Below are 22,883 nucleotides of genomic sequence, written 5' to 3'. Positions count from 1 at the left end.
AGACACACTCTCTCTGTTTAAATCTAGATTAAAGACACATCTCTTTAGCCAAGCATTCACATAATGCATCTTATAATCTTGTACTGCATTTATATCTGATCAAATGTACATTATAATTCTTTAGATTGGGTTGAACAAATCATTTTTGCTTGAATATAACAGCAGCTACGCTAATTATGTCTCTATCTGTTTCTCTGATTCTGCCACGTAGGAATTACTGAAGCGTCAGTCTGGATCCAACCCTTAAAAAGATCCGAGATGACCAAACACCTGAGAAGAGATGATGGCAACACCTCAGAAGACCACGGAGGATGCCAACCCTCAGACAACACATAATTACCAAGTTAAGTCTGTCATAACTTACAGTAAATATATTGGGTTTCTTCTGTGTGTATGTGTATATGTATGTATATATATGTGCATGTGTGCGTATGTGTATACATATATATAGTAGAAACTTAATTTCCTGTAAAGCTGCTTTGCAACGATTGTATCGTAAAAAGCGCTATACAAATAAACTTGAATTGAATTGAATTTAATATGCCCAAACTAATTGAAAGGCTGTTTCAACAGCTGTGAATGATGAATACAGACTTGAAATTAATTCAATTAATTTATTTTGAAAAACGCACAGATATGAACAGTAAAATACACTCAAATTATTAATAAAAAACATAGGATATACAGCGAAATATGAATGAAAGCGTTCAGGACGTTCCGTGCTCAGCATCAATATAAACAGAAATGCTATGGTAGCTTAATATTTTCTAGCAGACATTTCAGATAATTAAGGAAAGATACCATAAGCACAGAAGTATAAATATTAACAAAAGTACTTAAAGTACACTGTATAAACAACATTTTTCAAAACAATAAATCTTTAAAATATTGAAAATGTTTATAAAAAAGAACAATGACCAATTATAACCACAGAACATATTTCACCCAAAAATGTAAATTCTGTCATTAATTACTTACCCTTATGTCTCTCCAAACCCATAAGACCCTTTTGTGCAGAACACAAATTATATATTTTTAACAGATGCCTTGTGTACGCAAAAAAAACAAAAAAAACAGCAACAACAAAAATAGTATGTCTTTATTCACAAATGATGTATATCCAACGCATTTTCACAAAAGCAGCATGAGATGGCCAGTTCTCACGCCAACACAACACTGATGCATCATGGTGCTCTAGTGAACATGTTATTTTGTAAATAAAAATGCAATGTTTTTTGTGCACACAAAACATTCACATCACTTCATAAATTGAGGTTAAACAACTGGGGCCTGTACCATGATGGTGGCTGAACACAGATCATTTCAAAAACTAATCCTGTATCTCTGAATTTGTTCATCTACCATCATAGTACAGGCCCCTGGTGGCTGAACAAACTCATGGTGGCTTGATCCTGAGTTAATGGAGGGCATGCACATGAAAGTGTGACATCAGTAATGAGTAGCCAGTCACATGCCTTAAAACTATGATTCACTTCTTGTGAGAGAGTCAGTGTGAGGATTAAAAGAATGAACAATATGAAGAATTTAAACACTTTTACACAGCACGATCATGAAACAGTCTATCCATGAAAGAGGAAAACTTAAAGAAAACATCTTATCATATAAGTGCAAGTAAAAGTTGTAAAGTTAGTTTATGGAGTTGATAATATTTATAGGTATAAAAACACTTAAAAATCTAAGCTCATATGTAGTCATGTTTAAAGCTATTGATTCTAACACTTAAGCCGGGCTCACACTGTGCGATTTTTTAAAAGTCCTTTAGGACTGTACTTGTCAGACTGTACGAACATGATGATCATGTCACACTGTGGGATCTCAGTTGTCATTAATGTCAGACTGTACGACAGTCAAGACACGTTAAAAACGGCTGCGCGCAAGAAAACTTGTCCGGAGTTTTACATTATCAACCCATACACGTCCAGTGACCGCGAACTGCACTGCATGCGGGACCGAAATGTTGGCTGTCATGAAAAGTGTACGAACGGCGGTAATACCGGCGTGTTTAAGAAGAATAGTGTATGTATTCATACACACGCAGATGAAAACAGCGGCGCAACCAGTGTTTATATAAAAAAGAAACATATCAGATGAATTCTGTGAGCGGAGGACGGGAGCGCCAGAATTTATGGCTGAGAAAATAATTCTCTAGCATTAATTCTGCTCATAGCTTGCCTTGAAAAACGGAGACAGATTGACATCCATCGTAGGGGTAGTCACACTGCTGGACTGTTTGCCAAATCTTCTGACACTGCCAGAATTTCGTCGGAGGTGAAATTTGATGGCAACGGCCATTAATCGGCTGTCGGTGAACATGTCAAACCAGCGATCAAAGACTACGGATTTTAGCATAGGATTATAGGAATCTTTTAGGATTTTCAAAATTTGTCCCAGACGACCAAATCGTGGCCAAAATCGCACAGTGTGAGCCGGGCTTTATTTATGTTGCATATTATTTATATTATCTATATGTTTACATTGATTTTAAATAAAAGCTTAATAATTACTATTAAACTAAGCTGGCTTGTGTAAAGGATTAAGGGTATAATAATTATATAAATAATATAAAATAATTATAAAAAAATAATCATCTCTAAAAATCAGATGATTTTATCTATGTTTTACTATGTAGCATCCTTTAATTTGGAGTAAGAGAAACTGGAGGAGTGGCTTTATTGCATCAGAGACAAGTCACTTTGCTTGAAGCTGATTGGTCAAATTTCGGTTTGAGATCTCTAAACCACAACATAACCTGCAGGTTAGCTGTGGAGCGTAAGTTACTATGGCGATGAACACTGTTAAAAATCAAACCACTTTCATGGTACCTAAAACCCAGAGTTGGCACAAACTAAACTGATACTCGGCTAGCCAGCTAAACTGGCTTCATGGTACAGGCCCCTGGAAGCGCTGTGGCTCTTTTTGGCCTTGTTCCTCACTCCTGCTCTGGGCTGCGTTTCCCAAAAGCATCATAAGCCTAAGTTGATCGTAGATCCATTGGTGGCAATGGGTCTACGATGTACTTACGCTTACGATGTTTTTGGGAAACGCAGCCCTGGACGGGTCGATGTCGTTACAGATGGATTTCTGCTTGGTTCCAGTCCTGGGGCCCATTCTTCGCACGCCGATAACTCAGTTAGCTGGATTTGATTGTTGACGATTTGGCATGATCTTGGATTGGTTGGTTTTTCGATGCTCATCCTAGACTTTCTATCATAGAAACAGATCCATAAGCTTATACCTGCTCGGGAGCAGGCTTATTTCATGTAAACAGGATTAGATTGCATCTTTTTAAGCAGAATTGATACTTAAAATCTGGCCTAGCCACTGCTACTTTATTAGAAGTGTACCCTACTGATCCAGGGACAATAATTTAAAATAATAATCATTTAAAAATAATTTAATAATTTAAAATAATATAATAATGTTGTGTAGTCTATAATACTATAATGCCCTACAAAGGCAAAAGACCTTAACTCGCTAGAGTGTGAAACTGAGAAAAATTACTTTTTTAGTTTTTTACTTGTCCAGCCAAATTAATTATAGGTAGGACACTGGAAATTTGGCAATTAGATGTTTTAGTAATGAAAATTGTCTACATTAAAAAATTGTGAGCTCAAACTTGATTTTTACCCTTATTTTGAAGTTAATGAACTCTGCCTTTGCATTGTCTGCAAAAAGTGAGAAGTCACACCAAGGCAAAAGACAGTAACTTCCACATTATCAATATTTGGTTGCTGATCACCATTTACAAAATCATTATAGTAACACCTGTTAAAAAAATCTATTGATCATGGGCTATCTCATATAGGCTATTGCATAAAATGTGACTGTATTAATAATTTTTTTTTTTTTGACCGTAACAAGCAGACTTCAACGTGAGTGGATATTGTTTTGCTACCAATTTATTTGCTATGCTCAGTAACATAAAAGAATGCTAGACATAGCATAATTGCTTATTGACTTGAATGAAATAGCCTAACCTAAAAGAACGACTTGTGGATTTATGTGAACGCCAGCAGCAGGCATGCTCAGAAATGCATGTGGATTAAACCTCTCCAACGACGTTCAGCGCCATGGATTGATTATATCGGGTTACAAGAAAAGGTAGGATATGGATTTAATTGTGAACTGTTAGGCTACTGATTTTATGATTGATCATGCTACATGCTGCGGCATTCAAGTACACACGCATCCAACTACTGTAGAAGTCTTTATAAAAAAATCTTTAAAGGTTATTCACGATTATGTATTGCTGCCAAGGTGTCTACCCTGCTGAAAAAAAAACAATAGAACCCTGCCCAAAACACAATAGAAAATGTAATGGTTTTAATGGTTATAATGGGAATTCTATTGGTTTTAATGGAAACTATAATGTTGTATGGTATGTGATGGATTCTGTTGGTGGGATGTTAAAGGGGTCATATGATGCCCATTTTCCACAAGTTGATATTATTCTTTAGGGTCTAAATGAAAACTCTGTAACATAGTTTGGTTAAAATTTCTCATTGGTACTGTAAAAAACACCTTTTTCACCCTGTCAAAAACAGCTCTTGTCAGAGCAAGCGGTATTGTGTCATTCTCCTTTAAATGTTAATCAGCTCTGCTGACTCCGCCACCTCTCTTCCGAGCCGCTCTCTGAGGGACTGTTTACTTTAGTGCATTCATCGTGAAACTTGCTAATTAGCACATTATTAGGAAAGGCCATTTGCAAAGAATCATTTAAAAAACCTTGTACTTACTTTTTCTGTTTTTTTTTTCTGAGTTACAGTGCTTTGTTATATGGAGCTGTTTGGTAGATCGCGATCTAATTCTTTTGTCTACACCGTAATTAAAATGCGGCAGACTTTAATGGACAGTTAAAAAAAAGGCAGAACACCGTATAACTCAAAGTCGTAACCGTAACTTCATTTTGACGCGCAGTTAATCAAAGGCAGAGCGCCGTAACTCAATTTGAGCGTTCCAAACCAAGTGAAAGAGTCGTAACTGGTGTTATACGGTGTTCTGCCTTGGTTTCTCCAGGGCTTTTTGAAGTTACGGTTGAGACGACCCATTATTTTCTCGGAAAAACAACAAAATTGACTCAAGATACTTATGTACATGATAAAGGATGTCTTGAATGTCCCAAAAATATTAATAACTAATTTTCGACAAAAATCGAAGTTACGGTCTTTTGCCTTTGCACGGCAGCACACACACAGTTTTACTCACTGAAATATTTATTCATCATAAAATAATTAACAATGACCAATTATAACCACATTAGAACATATTTCACCCAAAAATGTAAATTCTGTCATTAATTACTTACCCTCATGTCGCTCCAAACCCATAAGACCCTTTTGTGCAGAACACAAATGAAGATATTTTTAACAGATGCCATGTGTACGCAAAAAAACAGCAATAACAAAAATAGTATGTCTTTATTCACAAATTATGTATCTCCAAAGCATTTTCACAAAAGCACCATGAGATGGCCAGCTCTCACGCCAACGCAACAGTGATGCATGATGGTGCTCTCGTGAACATGTTATTTTGTAAATAAAAATGCAATGTTTTTTGTGCACACAAAACATTCACATCACTTCATAAATTGAGGTTAAACAACTGGAGTCACATGGGTTTACTTTAATGATGTATTTATTACCTTTCTGAGGCTTGAAAGTGGTAGTTGCATAAACTGTGAAATGGAGGGGCAGAAATTTCTCAGATTTCATTAAAAAGATATACATTTATGTTTCAAAGATGAACAAAAGTCTTACAGGTTTGGAACGACATGGAGGTGAGTGATGAGAATTTTTGGTTTAACTAAGACATTAGGTAAATCGGTTCCCTCAGGCGCACCAATAGATCTCTGCCTGATCTCTGATCTTCTGCTCCTTCCACCATCCCAGTCCTGGATTACTGAGCCACAACAGAAGTTTCCACTTTGAATGCTTTAGCCTGGCATTTTTTTCACCAGCATCTAAAGTGAGAAAGAAAACAATAACCAAAATGTAAATGTAAAAATAATAGTAATAAAAAAACAATGGTTGTCCAAAATGTAAAAGTACACACGAGTTTTCCCTACTGTTTGGGCATTTCCACCTCAGGGCACAAAAGAGTGGGGACTCACAGGATAAGAACAATTTTCTAGAATTTTCAACAGTTTTTGGTCACTTCCTATACAGGGTTCCAGACTGCAACCAAATGGTTGCATCTTGTGACCGTTTTGTCTGCCGGTGCGACTAAATTTTGTGAGCAATCACACTAGCATGACCACTACGTTGCCCCACCTCATAAGCGCTGCTATTTCTGTTGCATATGAGAAACATCAAGCGAAACAAAAGCTAGTGAAACCGCGCTACTCGTTTGAGCTGTGCAGCGCGGACCATTTATCAGCTCGGATCAGCGCAGAGCAAACAAACTTCTCCGAGCTCAGAACAGGTTTACTCAGGAAGCAGTGTTGATTTCGCGACACTGTTACTGCACAGTGCTGCAAGATCCAGTGAGAAGCATTCAAATTCTGCACAGAAATCTGTTATAAACAGGTCAAACAACGCTGACATATAACCAGAAGTAGTAATGCTAACTATATCCATGGTGTTGTGGTAGAAATAGTTGAATTTCATTACATTATGCATTTCAGGGTTTGTACAACCTTTTGAGAGAGAAATTCAAGCACATTTAAGTATTTCACACAACTATTTACAGCACTTTAAAACTTTAAAAAGCATACAATTAAAATGTTATTTTTAAAGGGATGACCAAAATATACTTTGTGGTAAACAAACACTTGTAAAATTAAAAGAAAAGGGGCATCAATTTACCACTATAACCAGTAGATGGTGGCAGAGGAACACTTATAGGCTTATTAGTTATTCATTTGTACTTTTTACTTTATATTTTGAAATTATAAAATCACTATTATAAAATTTTAAATTATCAAAAAATCTAATTTTGTAAAATGTTTGCTCTTTTTTTGTGTATGAAGTAAGAAAAGTCACAAAGTGCACTGAAAAACAAACTTATCTGACTGAAGTTGTTGGTTAGTTCCATATAATACTACAAAAAAATAATGGTACATTTAATAAGAGTAGAATATGTTAATTTTCTATATAATACTTACATTTTGCACGTTACTGTTGTTAATAAAAGTAAATTTTGTGCTTCCCAATTCAAGCTCAGTGCTTTACTGTCAAATGTGCATTTCCAAGAAATAAATGTGTAATATTACTAGTAACTACACTTATTAATGCAAAATTATAATAATTTTATGATTTAATTATCTTTATTTTTAATACCCCCACACACCACCCCCAGCTCTACAAAATCTGCTTCTGGCGCCACCATCTGTAGAACTCAGTGGCGCTGGTACCACTGCTCTCAAAAGTTAGTCTGGAGCCCTGCTATAAACAGGTGCATCTCAATAAATTAGAATGTTGTGGAAAAGTTCATTTATTTCAGTAAATCAACTCAAATTGTGAAACTCGTGTATTAAATAAGTTCAATGCGCACAGACTGAAGTAGTTTAAGTCTTTGGTTCTTTTAATTGACTAAATAAATAAATGAACTTTTCCAAGACATTCTAATTCATTGAGATGCACCTGTATGCATTGCAAATGTGGTACAATTAAAATTACTATGCAAGTACTAAAAAACGTCAGCTGCTGAAATGTTAAAAGGATAGTACATAAGAACCGTACCGAAACGGTGACTCTAAAATGGTTATACAAACCAAACCAAATATGGTAACACTTTACAATAAGGTTCATTAGTTAAACATTAGTTAATGTATTAACTAACATGAACTAACCATGAGCAATACATTTGTTACTGTATTTACTAATCTTCGCTAACATTAGTTAATAAAAATACAGATGTTCATTGTTAGTTCATGTTAGTTCACAGTGCATTAACTAATGTTAACAAGATTTTAATAATGTATTAGTAAATGTTGAAATTAATATTAACAAAGATTCATAAACGCTGTATAAGTGCAGTTTATTATTAGTTAATGTTAACTAATATAGTTAACTAATGAACCTTATTGTAAAGTGTTACCCCAAATATAAATACTGAGAATGTGTTTGAAAAATTTTTAAAAAATAAAACAAATAAAAAAAAAAAACTTACACAGCAAAAGATGCAGTGACCTGTGGCTGAATGGCCTTTGGTTTTATTTAGCTGTGATTGACACACAAACAAAAGGGGGAAAAAAGATAATAGCATCGCTGAATATGAGTCAAATATTGCATATTTCTGTACAAATTAAAGTGTACTCATTCTTCATGAGTGAATAATCAGTATGTCAGGATTCTCAACTCTGGCCCTCAAGGTCCACTGTCATACAGAGGGTACGTGTCAATCAGCTTCATAGTTCGCTAGGTTGTGAATTAATATATTGTGTACACAAACTAGGGCACTGGTAAGCACAGTGGCTCTCTACACACAGGTGACTATTTCCGTCCTCATTGTACAACATCACTACTGACATTTATGCACAACAGTAAAACTGATATATTTTTTTTAATGCTATTTACAGCACATTATGATAAATACTTTGTTACATGTATGTGCAAGATTTCAGTCATGAATAAATATTTGCTAGATTAGATATTACCTGTCTAGTGATGTATGTTTATGCTGAAATATAATATTGGTTTGTGTTTTAAAATCTATCATGTGTCATTTTGTAGCAAATTTTCTCTTAAGTTTTGAGCTTCAGAACTTCCTATAAGCCAGGGAACATAGTGAGCATCGATGCTTCTTGGTTTTCACAGCTTTTTTAGGGAGCAAACTAAATTTTGTGATTGAGACAGCCCTTAACCACTGACTACTGAGCAAGGGACCTGAGTGATTCACACCCAGAGTTTAGGTCCACACCTGATCACACTCACCTGTTCGTAACTTTATAGTTAGTAAAACTGAAAAACTTGATTAGTTTGTTCAGGTGCACTGCACTAGGTTGGAGCAAAACTCTGCATGTAAGTGGACCTTGAGAGATTGCAGATCTCCTGCAATCTATTCTGAACATGACAATTCAGAGAGGCAGGATGACTTCTAGATAGATGACTTACAACACTGGTGTCCAGTCCTGGGCATGGAGGACCAACGTTCTGCAGAGTTTCTGGTGATCCTTGATTAGCTGCTCAGGTCTGCTTAATTGGGGTTGGAGTTAAACCAAACTAAAAAAAGAGAAAGAAGACAACCAATTAATGTGTTAATTTGATGTTAAAAAGTTAAACAAAGATAAAGTTAAAAATTTTGATTCATAAATATGCACAACATCTGAAAATGCACAAAGATGAGAAGAAAGCAATGTGTTTAATGAGAACTTTCAACTTTCACTGAAAAATAAGAAGCAATATTAAGTCACATGCATTTTTATTTATTCTTGTTATTCTTATTCTTGAAATAAGTTATAATTACCTTTTGGTTTATTGATGATTTTCAGTCTCTGAAATAGAAACGTTCTATCAATTATGGATGGCATCATACATACATCATATGTAATGATATTTATACAGTGTTTCCCCTATGTTTATGGCTTTGGGGGGGCGGCGACCGTTGGGGGGGTTGTTCCGTTTTTTTCCCGACATAAAAACATTCCTATAATTTATATTTTAATGAATAAAATTTAAACAAATCTTATTTTTTGGAAAATAAAGGGGATCTAATATTGATAACAACATTGAAGACATTGTATGATTATTCCTTAAAGATAAGGTTTTAATAGTAGTAGTCTATTACGTTCTGCCCAATGTCTTCAAGTGAAGCCGAACTTTTATTTTGACGGGTTGCCGTGAATACCTTTACATTTCTGTGTGTATATGATATGAGGATAGTTTTTCTCAAATGAAACGGTCAAATGCTCATGAAGTGACTCTCAGAGCAGTTCTGGAGATGTTGTTCATGTATTTATGTCCTCATTTAGTGAGGCGGCAGATGTTAATATCGCCGCAAGCGTCACGCGGGCTTCTGTATGAGTAAACAAACCGCCCCCCCAAAATAATGGTAGGGGAAACACTGTTATATATATGTGTCTACACCGGACGGCGCAACAAAATACAATAGAACCTATTATTATATGATGTTGTCTTCACTGGATGCAGTGCGGCACGACACAACAAATCCCTGACAGTAATCTGATGCCTCGTTCTATTTATGATGTACTGACAAAAAGCTCAAATGATTTTTAACAGTCACATTGTCGCATCCATTGTAGACACGGTGTGAGAGCGTGAAGCTTGGAGATAGAGAATGGGAATCTACGGCACTGTGCATTGCATTATGGGTATACAATACAAATCAGCAGAGGAAAAAATGACTATTTACGTTTATATTTTTAAGAGCTTCTTGCATTTTATTAGAATAAATGAATTAATATTCAAATCCCTTGTGTTATTAAAGTTTGTGGTCAGTTTATGTTTTTGAAATAAGTCTCTTATGTTCACCAAGAAAACTGAATTTATTTGATCATAAATAAAAACAGTAATGTTGTGAAATATTATTATTTAAAATAACTGTTTTCTATATGAATATATTGTAAAATGTAATTTATTCTTGTTTTCGCAAAGCATAATTTCTGAAGGATCATGTGACACTGAAGACTGTAGATTCAGCTTTGATCACTTTTTAAAACATACTGAGATAGGAAATTGTTTTTAAAAAAATGGTAATTTTACAATATTACTGTTTTACTGTATTTTAATCAAATAAATGCAGCAGTGGTGAGCAAAAAATACTAATACATGACAAATCTGACCCTTAAACTTTAGGTAGTGTATATTTGAGGTATTACTTACTAGACAGATGGTTCATAATGTCTAGAGATGCTCTTCGACAGGAGATACGCTCCAACTCTTGTGCACGGCCGTCAGCATGGAAGAATCTAGGAACATAAACAATCTGTCACAATGCCAGGTTTATTTAAACTATAGCAGAGGTGAAATGCAGAAAAGAAAAATAATAATTTACAGAATGTACAATTTAATAAAAGAATGTACATTTTTAGGATTACTTATTTAGTAATGCTTTTACAGTGTTACTTATGTTTGGACATCAAAGCCCTTTTAAAATAACTAACAAGCAAACAAACAAACAAACAAACGCACACACACACACACATACATATACAGTATATATATATATATATATATATATATACAGTATATAAATATATATATATATATATATATATAAATAATTTTGCAAAAGAAAATTACAGATGCATGGTGATATAGGCGATATCAGATCACCTGTGTTTTCTATTTCTCTGTCAGCAGCTCCCTTCAGAAATGTTAAAATCAGGAACTTCTCCTGTGTCATAGAGGGTTTTTTCTGACGCTTCTGAAATCACAGAACAAGTGGTATCAATATGTGTTTATCATGAAAGATCAAAACCTGTTTTCAGTTTCAGCACATTTTCACGCTCCATGTAAGTGATGTATCCGATTAACTGTACAGCGCATACTTTTAGGTTAAATTAATTAGCTTACTTCCATTCATTCGTTGACAAACTGCCAGCAAAAACTTTATATAAAAAACGCTCATCTACACATAAGATTACATTAAAAGCCCAAACTTTAATAAACAAGAGCTCAAGTCTATAGTTACCTCTTATAGTTAGCTTACGGTTGAGATGCTAACGGACTTTTTCCGAAGACACTAAAGTTAAACCATTTCTGTAAAGTAAATATTCAACGGAAGCGTGTCATTTACGTGAAAGAAAGTGTCAGGAACGCTTGTATGTAGTATTTGTGTAATTTTAGAGACTAAACTTACCTGAAATTAGTAAAAACAACAGTAAAAGACGAAGTTGCTGCTTGACAGTTGAGCTGCCACCCCGTTTCCATGGTGACTTCCTCAGCTCCAGCTCAGCGCTCGCCCATTAAAGCACATAGAAGTCACGCAGAATTTTACGTAAATAATATAATATAATATCATATATAATAGCTTTAGAAATGGTAAACATGGTGTAGAAACATTGAAAAAACATTCATTAAAAACTAAGGCATAGGAATATATTTTTTCGTACACATATTTACACATGTATCATGAGGAACAATTTTTAAACTTTGTTTTATGTATTTTTAAAATATATTTTCAAAATATATTTCAACATATTTAACAGTGCTGTATGGGTGTAATTGATGTGAATTTATAAATAGGGCTATATAAAGGCATATTAAAAGCAATCGTCCATATTCTGACTTGGTGAAAAGAATGGGAAGGAACGTTCAATCTTGTGTCTGAAGTTTAATCACACTTTTTAAATAGCATTATAGTAATCAGAGAGCAGAACGTACAAAAATTATGGTAATGTAATTACGTGCATACGAGGTTGCAGTTACGTTGCCAGTAAGTCATGAAGTTACCAATATATTACGATTAGAGTACCTATCTGGGACGTTCTTGGTTATCCTGTTACTTTAGGAGGACGTACTGACGACGTTGCGAGTTGGTAATGGGATGGTAATGGAATTACGTGCATACGACGTCGTGGTTACGTTGCCTATTGGTAAATCATGAAATTACCAAAAATTACCAATAGGTTACGTAACAGTTACGTCGTGTGTTAGCTGGGTTAATGCTCATTGGTTCAGTGATGCTGCGTTCTCTTCTAAAATGTTTTATTTTTTTAAATCTGATTTCGTGCAATTATGTATTTAAATTGAGCATGAATATTCCAAAATTCTATGACAGTTCGATCTCTGTGTGAGATATGTGATTGTTGTCATATTTTCTATAAAAATCTAAAATACATGTTTGAATTAAAATAAAAATGGATGATAAATAGGCCTTTCGTATGGAATTAAATAGCAAGCACTTTGAGTGTCTTATATATATATTCATATAAAAGCAACAGAACTGAAATTATATCATGTTTATCAGCAGCACAGCATATGAGTGAAAATAACGCGATATCCGAGAGGGTATCTCCTAGCTGTTCCACTTCGAGAGGGCAGAACTGTCCGTCTTGACTGCGCTTATTTCACTCCTCCCCTCAATGCAGCCGCCTACTCTCGCCTACATTTCAGGTGAGGCACATCTCAAACAAGCCTACTGACAGAGCCCATTGATCAAATGGCGTTGATGAACGCTCCAAATGCAAGCATGCAACAATCAGGCAGCAATTGAGCGCGCTCTGATCCAATGGCATACAGGCATCTTCAGATTGACAGCACTCTAGCCCAATGATGTTGGGGATCCAGTGGGGGCGGCAGTCATATTTCAGGGTGACTGTGCCAATCTTTATCACAACCCTGCTAAAATATAGTGCCAGTACATGCGCTCATTGGCGCACCTTCAGCTAGTGGCGCCCTAGGCGACCGCTTAGCTCGCCTATGCCTAGAAACGGTATACAGTTCATCCGAGTCGTGCATTAAATTGAGTGGTGACAGCTATTATGGGAGTGGCTTGATGGAGCGCAGGAAATGCAGATAACTTGATCGTGACCCTTAAGAAACTTTAATTAATGCTGTCACCTAACAAATCTGTTTCAAAGATCAAATTAAATGAATAGCTAATTACTACATTGAAATAAAAATGTAAAGCCTGTACAAAAAAAATTTGAAATTGTGAATATAAATAATTAGGAATCATGTAAAAAAATTTTTTTAATTAAATAAAAACAGTGCACATTTCATTTATCATTTAATCTATAAAAATATATGGGTAAAACATTATAAATACATTTTGTATGTATTCATTATAAATTAATCTTATATTTTAAGTAATTAATAAGTGTATTTTCTATGTATAATGAGTGACGTACGAAGAACGGGCCCCTGGATTGTTCGTGCCCATTGCAGACACTGCGCTACCAGTGGACTATTTCTCTTGCACTCAAGATCTTGATCTTTGTCTGCCTACTTGAAGTGATATCTTTTTAATGTTGAAAAAAAGTGCTATTAATGGCATAGTAATAGTGTACTTGATTGTACTATTTAAAGACACCATAAACATGTAGTTAAGTATCATATAAAGGGAATGTTAAGACAATTACAATACATTTGAAATGAATGATTTAATCTATAAAAATATATGGGTAATACATTATAAATACATTTTGTATATATTCATTATATATTAATTTTAAGTAATTAATAAGTGTATTTTCTATGTAAAATGAGTATATTTAAAAGTGTATGAAAGATGGTTTCAATTGTACTAAAAGTGACAACTAAGTGCTTTTATGCAGAGAAGGTTGTCATGCTGCAAGAGCAGGCTGATGCGTGGATCTACATGCAGGTAGTTTAATTAAATAAAGCAAACAAAGAACTGGAAACACTGGGAACAAGAACCGAAACACAAGCAGAGCGGCAACACTAACATTCAACTACTGACAAAGCACAAGGGAAACACAAGGCCTATTTATACAGAGAGCTGAGGCAATGAACTAATCAGTAAGCAGGACAACTAACAAGGGTATGGGTGTGGTTCAATGAGTGTCCATGACAACAAACAAGGGAGCAGAGCAGCAGGGAAACAAGGCAACAATAGAGACACAGAACTAAAACAAAAAGTCCTTAAACACAGACAGGGATCGTGACATAGCGGCTTCCAGACACTCCAAACAGAAGCTGAAGTCCAGGAGGGAGGTGGAGCGGAGGCGGAACAGGGGGAAGGATGGAGGGCCAGGTCCATGGAGTGGATGAGGCATATGAACTAGCGGAGCAGAAGGCCAGGGTGGAGCCGGCGGAGCAGAGAGCCAGGGCAGAGCCAGCGGAGCAGAGAGCCAGGGTGGAGCCGATGGCGTAGGAGACCAAGGTGGATCAGGTAGAACTGGAACAGAGAGCACAGAGAGGTTAACAGCAGTCTCTACGACCGCAACAAGGCAGGGAGAAAGTTCACAAATGGCCTTCATAGCTGTGACCGGGCAGTCAGAGAGTTCAGGAACGGCCTCGCTGACCGTGGCAGGACAGACAGAGAGTTCACAGGTGGCCTCCTTGGCTGTGACAGGACAGTCAGAGAGTTCACAGACGGTCTTCTTGACCATGACAGGATAGACAGTGAGTTCAGGAGCGGATGCCTCTAATTTGGGAGGTTCCTCAGCGGGAGCTGCCACCTCGGGAGGAGCTAGAGCTGGCTCAGATTACTTGGGAGGTTCTGCAGTGGGAGATGCCACCTCGGGAGCTGTGGATTCGAGGACTGGAGCGGACTCATTGGCTACAGTAGGCTCAGGAGTGGGTTCACAAACTGGAGCAGGAACAGAGCAATGTGTAGCCCAAACACACAGAATGGCGACCGCCATAACAGGGAGCACCAAGGATAGGGGAACAGTCGGCCAGTGATGAAGCCCTTGGAACACCCGCTGCACACACCGACAACAGCAGTGGGTCCGCCAGACTGGACACCAGCCTCAAATGCCATTGGGACGCCTTGGTGTCTTCAAACACAACATCCACGATGCTCAGTAATACTGGAGGGGTATCCGCGATGGCTGACAGCTGGAGGCTCTGGCGTGACGGCCATCTTATGCAGTGGCTTCTGTGTTGGCGGCCATCTTGTGAAGTGTCTCAGGGCTGTCGGCCATCTTGGGTTGGAGCTAAACTCTGCAGCAGATTGGCCCTCCAGGGAACGATTTGAGGAACCCTGGAATAAAGTGTATTTTACTGCATTTTTTCACCTGGGAACATAATTACCATACATTTTAAATTCAAATGAATTATTTAATCTATTAAAATATGTGGGCAATACATTATAAACACATTTAGTATATATTCATTGTACTAAATTCCTTGTTTGTTTTGTAAGGGTAATCTTGTCAACGTGCGTGTGACGTGCATATACAGAGTGCTGACAGCAGTTCCGCCGGTGCGGTTTCACTTTACTTTCAGTTTCATTCTCTGCAGCTATTTTCATTGAGTGGTAAATGTGCGTGCATGAACGCAAGTTAATTTATCTTTCTTTACCGGTCATATTGCGATAATGTTAACGTTGCATGTCTGATTGTGATCATCAGTTCATATTGTATTTAAGTTTATACAGAATGTGGAGAAGTGATGCGCGTGTGATTTACATGCATATGTTTGGCGCCATTTATCGGGTTGTATTTAATATTAATGTATAGAGAAGTTGTAAATTAAGGCAAATGTTTATGTTACTGTATTACAGACAGGTTTTAATATTTTATTTGTTTATTTTAGACTTAAACCACATTGGCTACCTCTGTTAATTTAATGACTGTACAATGCTGGATGATGTAAAGTGACCCATCCTAAAGAGATTAAACCAACGAACAATAATCTGTCTCCTGTCACACTTCTTACGGGAGTTCCGTAGTGCACTAGCATTCCACCTAACTATAGAGAACAGATTCCTTTACATTTTGGTCCTTCAAGCCGGATAGCTCTATAGCACTACGGTAACATAGATCAACAGATACTGCATTATTCTCTCGATACCACATGTCCTGCTCAGAAGCAAGCCAGAGCTCGTCAGATCCCTTCATATTTGCAGGCTTACAACGTTGCCTTGCCCCCATCCCTTCTGCCAGTTACTGGGCCTTACAAACCATATCAGCAGCCGAAGATGGACCATGCAGTGGCACCGTTGACTCTCAGTGGGAAGGCCGAGCTTGCCTCGACTGGGATGCAGCCGATTTAGGCATGAGTTATCATCTCTGCAGTATGGACCAGGTCCTGTCATAGTCAGTGGGAGCTGGGCTCTAGACGCTGGGCTCAGCGACCTGGTAGAGCAGTTAGATGTTGGGAGATCTCCTTCCCCTTCTCGTTACACATCTCCAGTACCACAGCAGCGAGGAAACAGCCAGTCAGGGGTGTGAGTTAAGTAGCAGCACTGCATCTCCTTTTTCTGAGCAAATGGAGCACGCTTACTCACCCCCCATCATTAGGCCAAATGCTACGGCAGTCCCAGCCATCCCATTACTGGATATAGGGCCACCCACATCTTGCCTTGGAGCAACCAGGGATGTCACCCATCAATCAGTATGGTGGCAGACATCTCAGACTACAAGTCAAGTCAAGTCACCTTTATTTATATAGCGCTTTTAACAATACAGATTGTGTCAAAGCACTTAACAGTATCAAATTGGAGGATAGAGTGTCAGTAATGTACAAGATTAAACACTTAATTTTCAGTTAAAGGCATTTCATTATTGAATTCAGAGATGTCATTGTCTATCTCAGTTTAGTTTAAATAGTTTACGTGCAATCAAATCGACGATAATCGCTAGAAATGAAGCGTCCCCAACTGAGCAAGCCAGAGGCGACAGCGGCAGGGAACCAAAACTCCCTCTGTGACAGAATGGAGAAAAAAAAACCTTGGGAGAAACCAGGCTCAGTCGGGGGTCAGTTCTCCTCTGGCCAGACGAAACCCGCAGTTCAATTCCAACCGCAGCCATATCAGATTGTGTAAAGGGCTTATCTGATTCCCGTGGTCTTGTCCTGATGGAGCATTTTAATTTATGTTACCACCTATATCGTGTCTCCTTCCAAATTAATGCTCATTTGGTGACGCACACTTTGGTGTACAACACCTCCTCATTGAATGCCTTTACACCCAGCCATGTGCTTACTTAGGAGAGAGGACTCTCTCAACCCCAACAGAGTCAAGAACAACCTCGGAGTTTCAAGAGTTTGCAAATTCGGCCATCGAATGGAACCATCCAGACCCTCTTCAGAGGCTTCACGAGACTCTCGTTCCACAGCATTCAAATGCAAGTATTATTCCTTTCACCACACAGAGGTTTGTTGTAAGCTATCATTATACTGTGCCTTGAATTAGAGACTGATGGTTCTTTCAGATGGTCAACTCAGCCTCATTTTCCCTGTTTCTATCCGGTTTCATTCATTGTCTCACTTATCCTTCCCATGTACCATGTATGTGGGTGTGTGTGTAAATATGTGTGTTTGTTTAGACTAGTTATGTGTTTGTGATTTAGTTAATAAAACTTTGTGCACAATACATATGAGTATTCATTTCTGATTCCCTGCTTGCAACAAAGTCAATTTAACGATTTTGATCTTGTTACATGCTCTGAGTAGTACTGTACCTTAAAAAGGGTATTTCTCTTACCCTGGAAATTAAGATTTCTTTGAATTAATAAATAATCAATACTGAGCTTTCGCTAGATGACCTGGTCAGTTGATTGTACCGTAAATTCTGCTTTATCAAGCTAATTCTATGAACTTATCCAAATATTATAATTAATTATAAAGGGTTATGATTAATTATTAATATTCCCCCTTTGAGCTAATTTGCAACACCTCGTTGCCTCATACCATCACGTCAGTGAAACTGCCAATATCTATAGCCGTACACCATACTCTGGTGCGGTACTCTGGACTCTCCTCAGCCCTTCATGCAGACTTCAGTGCAGAACTGGTATCCGCCTCCAGTGGCACCCACCATTCCACATATGGCAGCCCCCACACGTACTTGTATATACCAGCCAGTACTTGCTGACTCTCCGTTGCAACCAGTCCCAGTCCCATCACTGCCAAAACTTGTGAATGACAGTGAGAGGGCGTTCACAGATCTGAAAATAGCTCTAGACGATCTGCTGAATCCCTGCACTGATCTCACCGAACACTACAAATATCGTGTGCTAATGGAGCATCTGGACCTGGATTTGGGCTTTTCGCCCAAGCTTGCCGTTACTACCCTGCACCTTACTCAGCAGCCATGGCAGCCTGGCAGCGCCAATATGGCCAACCCCACCAGCTTGCACAAAGTGAGGTTGCAGCTCTAATGGACTCACCAGATATAAGGCTGGAGATTCTAAAGCATTCCAGAACTTTGCTCTTAACATTGACCTTCTAGTGGGTATGCTTACGTCTCTGGAGGGACCACATGGATGAGAGCTTACTTGTACCGGACCTGTTGACAGGCTGCTTAGTAAACTCCCTAAACATTACAGGCAGTGTTGGGTAAGTTACTTTCAAAAAGTAATTAATTACAGTTACTAATTACATCATCAATACTGTATTTAAATTACTTTACTGATTACTCTGTCTGAAAAGTAACTTAGTTACTCAATAAGTAACTTAATTATTCAAATCGCTAATTAGGCTAAATCTTAAAATCCCTATAAACCTTAATAGAAATTAAACTGTTTATTCTTTCAATTTGAGTCAAACATAGAATAGTTTAGCCTTTTAGCTTTAACACAACTTTAATACTTAAACATTTTTATTAAAAATATTAACCTTCTTTGGTTAACAAATATAAATACTCTGCAAAATATCTGAATAACAAAAAAGCTTAAAAGTTAAACAATACATTTCAGTTTGGTAAGATGTTCAGGAAAAGCCCAATTAGTAAAATCCATACAGGTTTATGTAAAAATAACACGTTAACTAATGTAGGTAAGAATAAATTACAGAAATGATCTTCTCTGCTGAATAAAGCCATGTCAGATCGCGATGTTCTTATGAGGTGAATTCCTCATAGTAGGTCTTCTTTCAAAAATGACGAAAATTAGATGAATCTTGATTTTTTTTTTTTTTTTTTTTAATCTAGTGGGCGTTTGCGTTGGGTGAGTGACCGTGTATACACACACACACACACAATGCATATTTTTCAATTAAAGACAGCTTATGGATTTATATGGGCTGCCTTTTGGTGCTTGACACCTTTTTATTGGTCATTTTGTGTTTCAAGAATAAGGTTAAGAATTATGCTATTAGTTAGCCTACTTAAATATAAAATGTTTTTCTCTATTTAACAACATTACAATAGTGAAAGAAGTCTTACTAACCACGTCTCTTGCGCGGCGGAATGTTGGACTCATGAAAAATAATCACGTTCACCAAAACTGATTTACTGAAGTCAAAACACGGACGGAATTGGCAATAGTGCGAGTAGAGCTCTGCACAGGCCTCAAATTTAGGCCCTGGCCCGGCCCGTGTCTTACAGCTTATCAGAATTACCGGCCCGAGTCCGACCCGAGCCCGTCTTTTTTTCCCCCCTTCTCCCAAAACAGCTTATACTACTGTTTCGGCTATTAAAATAGTTCAGTTTTGTATGTAATGGCGAAATGATTAGATTTTGTTTCGTTTTTTTTTTTTTTCATTAAGTTAATTTAGAAAAACGTTTGGAGTAGTTTTGTTCCTTAAATATAAGTTGTATATAATGTATAAAGACCAACCGGCCAGCGGCATACAGTGAGCTGATCATAGCCTATGTTTGATCAATTTAGCCTTCTCAAATCATCACAACTTGCCTAAAATAAAATCTATAGATATACTAAAACAGTTCAAGCATATAACGTTAAATCTGCGCTATAATAATAATAACGTTTAAACGTTAAACCTGCGCTATTATAATAATAATAATGTGCGCTAACCTATATCCAAGTTTGTGCGGAGAGTGGAAGCTAAAGCACGCTCTGCAGGACATGGAGGCACCAGGGAAATCACTTGCATATATTTCAGTGGAAACAACTTAAAATAGCCTATGCCGTCATTTATTTATTTATTTTTCTGATAAAGGTAAGAGTAATACATCATTCGGAACTGTAAAGGGTCTATTTTTATTTGTGTGCACTCACAATATCAACAAAACGTTGTGCTTTTATTAAACAAAGAAAACAAACATGATGCGCCTTATGCCGTCTTGTCTTGAACAGGAGCGCTTCACAAAAACGAACCGAAGATGAGCGAATACATGCCTCACAGACATGATAAATATATCTATAGAAAGCTTTAAATTATCACGTAACGAACAAAAAAATAAATCGAAAACAAACTTTTATTATAATCTTAATCTTAATCAATAAAGATGCATTTCTCTCTAAAGGCACGTCTAATGAGGAGACGGCGAGTCAGGATCAATAATTTCATCCTTGCGACACGGACTCAGAAAACATTAGTTTATTAGTAAATAATTCAAATATGTCCTTACTATTTCCCGCGGACACATTCATGGTCATGTTTGCTGGGACTTTGCAGCAAGCTTTAGCCTATTGCGTGCATTTGAGCTGTGCTGAAGTCACTTGCTCTCGCTGTTGTATCTGAGTATTTAAGGTTTCTCTGTGAATCAGGAAAATCTGAAAGTGAACGAACCGGCGCACGGAGGGTTAACGCCGCTGCATTCAATTTTATCTTTAGATGGTAAATTTAGATTTCAAATTCAATATTGATTTTAGAACTGTTTAAATTATTTAGTGTATGTAACGCAAGTACTTTATAAGTAACTGTAATAAAATTTCCTAAAAATGAACAGTAATCCCTTACTTTACTTTTTCAGTGGATGAGTAATTTAATTACAGTAACGCGTTACACCCAGCACTGATTACAGGGATGGCTTCATAGAGCACCTTCAGTTAAGAGGAAGACTGAGTACAGACAATGTGAATCCATATAACTTACATGACCTTACAGAGTGGTTGAAGGTCAAGGCTGAAGCTCAACGGCTTTCATCAAAGATGGTTCAACGCCACCACACGCTCCACGTAGAGCGTGTCCTGCTATCATTAAGCCACAGACCCGGGCTATCTCTGTTTATCATGTGTAAGGTTTTATCCTTTATTTATAAATTTTAGCTTTAGGGAATCAAATCGTAGAAATCCAATTTTCATCGGATTAATTGATATTAATCAAAAATGTATAATTTATACCTTATTACCGACTCGACCAGCGAATATTAATACAGTATATTTAAGCAATTCTGTTTGTCTCGTGGATACGATAATAAGAATTGTTGGGAAATTTATGCGCAACAGGTAACACGATTTGGCAAATGATTTAAGATTTGAAAATCACGGCACCAGACTATTCATTAAAAATTAATCGAGAGTTTATTTACTATTCTAGGATACAATACAAAACACATACACACACATACACACGTTCTGGCAAGATGACAGCAGTTTGAAGAAAGTTTAAGCTATTCTCTTTCCTGAGAATAAAGACGACCTTGGAGCCGTCACAAACAGAAGACTCGACTATCGTTATCTTTTAAAGATTCATTCAATTCAACTCAGCAAATTAGAGATTTGTTTGTTACTTGCTTTGAGTTGAGTTGAAGGCTGTTCTTCTCTCTGGGTGGTTGCTGGAGGGCAGTCCTGGACTTTCGTGCTGATGTGTCGTTGTCACGTGACGTCACTCGGGAATCCTCTTTGGATTCGTGGCTTCCTGGCAGCGCGTGAATGGCAAGTTTGAAGTTCTTACTCTGCGGGCTTTGCAAGTTACTTTGGTCAGACGTGGACAGAGTGTCTTTTGAGATGTTCTTTGAGATGATCAAACTAGATGTTAAGTCTGCGAATGCTTCGCAGCACGATCAGGGGGCAACGCCCAAGCTTTCAGCCATGTTTCCTTGCAGTTTTCCACCAGTTGTCCCACACTTTGCAAAGTTGGGTGTCTGTTTTTATCGGACTGATTTGAGTCCATCCCATTCACTGTTTGGTCCAATCACATTGTCTCTGTAGGGCGGAGCCCCGCCCAGCACGGCTTCTTTTCGTGCATACCTTATCTGCTAATAAATATGTCACATGGAGGAAATATCCTAGCAGATTTCTATAAAGTGTTATAATCATACCTTATGATGCTAAAAGTCAATATTCATCCTTATCACCTTATTGCAATCAAAATAACGTTTAATTCAATATCAAACATGAGGTATTTATCATATCGAATACCTATAATTTTACCTACTAAACGGGTTAAGTCATAGATTAAAATATCCTAAGTTCTAATAACCACAGCAAGATAACAAAAACATAAAATACCACATTCATATATATATTGTCTCTTGAGTATATTGCTTTAATAGCAGCAGTCTTTTCTTAATTGTCCTTTTGGCAGAAACTCTGTGTAACTAGAGTTTCTTTTGTTGTAAGAGAAAAGAGGCGCGTATTCTCTTGGAATGCAGTGAAGAAAAGGGGTTTGTTATGAGGTCATAAGGCTGACCGTACTGTA

At 37.2% G+C, this 22,883-nt stretch overlaps 1 long non-coding RNA gene and 1 pseudogene across 2 annotated transcripts; both read right to left on the bottom strand.

Moving 5' to 3' along the window:
* Positions 1 to 22,883, bottom strand: part of LOC131540563 (uncharacterized) — a 252,006-nt pseudogene that overhangs the window by 219,704 nt on the left and 9,419 nt on the right.
* On the bottom strand, positions 5,243 to 12,713 carry LOC131540564 (uncharacterized). Of its 2 annotated transcripts, XR_009271301.1 has the most exons (7): positions 11,782 to 12,713; positions 11,256 to 11,346; positions 10,803 to 10,888; positions 9,427 to 9,454; positions 9,075 to 9,182; positions 8,131 to 8,181; positions 5,243 to 5,980 (listed from the first exon to the last, which is right to left on the bottom strand). It is a non-coding gene; the product is annotated as an uncharacterized LOC131540564 (long non-coding RNA). The 2 variants fall into 2 exon arrangements; XR_009271300.1 differs by lacking the exon at positions 8,131 to 8,181 and having other exon boundaries at positions 5,244 to 5,980; positions 11,782 to 12,708.

Source organism: Onychostoma macrolepis, chromosome 05 (assembly GCF_012432095.1).
Source record: "Onychostoma macrolepis isolate SWU-2019 chromosome 05, ASM1243209v1, whole genome shotgun sequence".
In the NCBI taxonomy this organism is placed as follows: Eukaryota; Metazoa; Chordata; class Actinopteri; order Cypriniformes; family Cyprinidae; genus Onychostoma; species Onychostoma macrolepis.
The sequence above is the reverse complement of the archived record's forward strand: the minus strand, read 5'-3'. Positions and strand labels throughout refer to the sequence as shown.